Source organism: Metopolophium dirhodum, chromosome 3 (genome assembly GCF_019925205.1).
Source record: "Metopolophium dirhodum isolate CAU chromosome 3, ASM1992520v1, whole genome shotgun sequence".
In the NCBI taxonomy this organism is placed as follows: domain Eukaryota; kingdom Metazoa; phylum Arthropoda; class Insecta; order Hemiptera; family Aphididae; genus Metopolophium; species Metopolophium dirhodum.
Window position 1 is genome coordinate 13,591,939 of NC_083562.1, and position 3,096 is coordinate 13,595,034.

Genomic DNA, 3,096 nt, shown 5'->3' on the forward strand with positions numbered 1-3,096 from the left:
CTTTAATAAATTCAAAACATGACATGGTGTCTGTAATAGTCAGTGTCAATGTTTGTTTTATTGTAATGACCAATTAATTAAATAATACCATTGAATATGAATTATGAACTTAATTTTAAAAAATATGAACAATAATTGTAAAAAACTTAAAGCACTCACTAAAAACATATGAGGAACCCTCAACTTTTTTTTTCTTCCAGTAATAAGAACTAATGTTACACTTTGTATTAAATGTTCAATGTTTTTGACAAAGCAAAAGTTTTTTATCAACAATTATTGATAAAACAACAAAAAAATTCGAAAATTTCTAAAGTTCTCAAAAAGAGTTAAAATATTTTGAAAATTATTCCATGCATAGAAATTGCTAATATAAACATATTTTGGTGAACAGTTCAAGATATATGGTTATTGGTTTTTTAATTTAAAAAAAATAAAAGAATAGATTTTGTCGAAAACTTGGTTACTTATTAATTAAAACTATTAAAACAAGTACGGAGAATTTGTTACTTTTTGACACTACAAACTACCAACTAGAAAAGATATTAAAGTTGAAAATCTTGGTATTTTTACTGCTCCGAAATATGACGACAGACCTAAAAATAAAGTCCAATCAGTCTAAAATTAATTTTTATGCCTCATAAAAATTATCAGTGTTTAAACTTATTTAAATATTGGTGTTAAATTAAAATAATAATATTCAAAAGTAAGCGTTTAATTTAACTTGTGGTTAAATTATTTTTGTCTATTTATTTAAAATAGATACTATTTTAGATTCTGAGCGAAGCGATGAATGTATTGATTTTACAATGATGTGTGTTTTTTTTTTTTAATTTTTAAAATTTTTTTTTGTGCCTGTCATCGATTCGAGTTATCGAGATTTCACTGCATATGCAAAGGCAAACGACGACTAAATTGAGTATTGATACATAAAATCGAATGGCATTTATTTTGACATACAACACGTTTATAGCGATAACAAAAAAATAATATAATGATTTGTAAAGGTGCGTAGGTATACAATTAATACATAATACATTAATCAATAATAACAGGCATATTATATTCTATATGATTACGTTTCAGTACAGAATAAGACAAGTAGGTATAATTAGTGAAAGTAGGTATATTAATTGGCTAGAATGCTTTGGCGAACTAAACAAAATTAAATTAAGAAAGTTATGAATTGTTAATGATTGTAAACGCGATGGACATTATTTATATTGACAAAACAAGGTTGTAGGGACTAAGGGAATTTGGAGTGAATGGCACGTAAGTTTAAATCATTTTTATGAACTGAAATCGACAAATTTTACTTAAATTTTTTTCTTTTAATAAATAAAGAAGTAAAGTTTATAAAAAAAGCAAAAAATGCCAACGGCACGTAGTGTTCCCAAGCGGTCACCCATCCAAGTACTAACTACGCCCCCGACGTTGCTTAACTTCAGTGATCGGACGAGAACTGGTGTATTCAACGTGGTATGGTCGTTGGCGCATGCAAATTGAAAAATTAAAATATTTAAATAAACTATCTAACAAAATGTTATTCATGTTTTTATATTATATTACAATAATATAAGTTAATTATAAGTAAATAATGGATTATTAGGTTTAAAATATGATTCTAATATGTTCTAAAAAATCCAAAAATATTTTCATAGTGATCCTTAAACTATAGTAATATATAATATATTGCTTTACTGCTCTAGTTATATGCTTTTTTTCTTCAAATAGTATAAATATATATTATAATATCAATAACTGAATTACCAGTTATAACAGTGCCGCAACAACCGCGGGGGCAGCCGGGGCAATGCCCCTGTAGAGGGCTGCTAATCGTTGGCTCAAGGGGCCCTGACGGCGCACAGCATCTACTTTAAATTTTTAAATAATTGCATTGTAATCTAATGTTTAAATCAAATAAAATATATTAAATAAAAATATCTATTTTTATAATTTATCATGCTATCTAATTTGTTGTCGAAGAACAAGGGGCCCCTATTTATCCATAATAATACCTATATTTATCTTTAAAATTATATTTTTATAGTGTTTTATTGTTTTATTGTTATTGAGTTACTTTTATGTGTGGAAAGCTTTAATTAATATGTATAATAAAAAAAAGAACACTAAAAGTGTAGTTATATTTTAATAACAATACACTGGTCAGTAGGCCTTCACATACAATTTTTTAGGTTTTTAAAAAAAAAATCACCATCATTATTTATTTTTGTATGGGTAACCTATAAACAAATATTGTATACATATACCTCAGGGTCCAATACATTGACTTTGTCCGGGGCCCCAAGAATCCTAATTGTTTTACTGGCCGTAGACAGGGCCGTATATACTTAACCAAAACTCGTTTGTCAGAATTTAAATAAGAAGGGAGGTCAATTAAAAAAAAATAAAATTTGGAAGTGACTCTGCTGAACAGTAGGGTACAAGTGGGTGACTGTTATGGATAGTATTACATTTGAATTCAATGATATAATATCATTGTATACGAAAAACGATTCCAAGTGGAGACGATTTGACAGCCTAGGATATTGTATACTATACTTATATTGATATTATTAAATATTATTAATACCGTAGCCGGTTAAGTTGAGTTATTATTATTTGTTTATTATCATATTTGTATATAATAATACATTTTAGACGTTTCAATTACCCACGAATAATATTTTTAAAATAGGTACCTATATAAATTACAAGTTACAACGAATTATGAACGATATTTCAAAAATGAATTGCCGAAAATCATTAGTTTTTAACTGAAAACGACAGAGAAGTCTGAATTTGGCGGTCAGTCTTATTTTTAAGTTATATTATAGCTAATTAAGCTTTTTGGTATTTTCATATAATATATCCGGTGTAGTCACTCGCACACTGCGCTTGCTCGAACAATTAAAATCAAAAACATCCCTCGACTTGTTATGTAAATCCACCATGGGTAGGTGTCAGAATTATTTTTGCATCATCAATTTTAAAACGTTGATTTACCTAGATTAAAAAAAAAATTAATTTGTTATACTTAAGCTCGGTAAACTTTAAGCGTTGTACGGGTGCGTAAAACACCGAAAATCGTGAATTTCG

At 27.5% G+C, this 3,096-nt stretch overlaps 1 non-coding gene across 1 annotated transcript; it reads right to left on the bottom strand.

Moving 5' to 3' along the window:
• Positions 1-1,369: 1,369 nt before the first annotated feature.
• On the bottom strand, positions 1,370-1,490 carry LOC132942222 (5S ribosomal RNA). The gene has a single exon (XR_009664240.1). It is a non-coding gene; the product is annotated as a 5S ribosomal RNA (ribosomal RNA).
• Between the last annotated feature and the right edge of the window lie 1,606 nt (positions 1,491-3,096).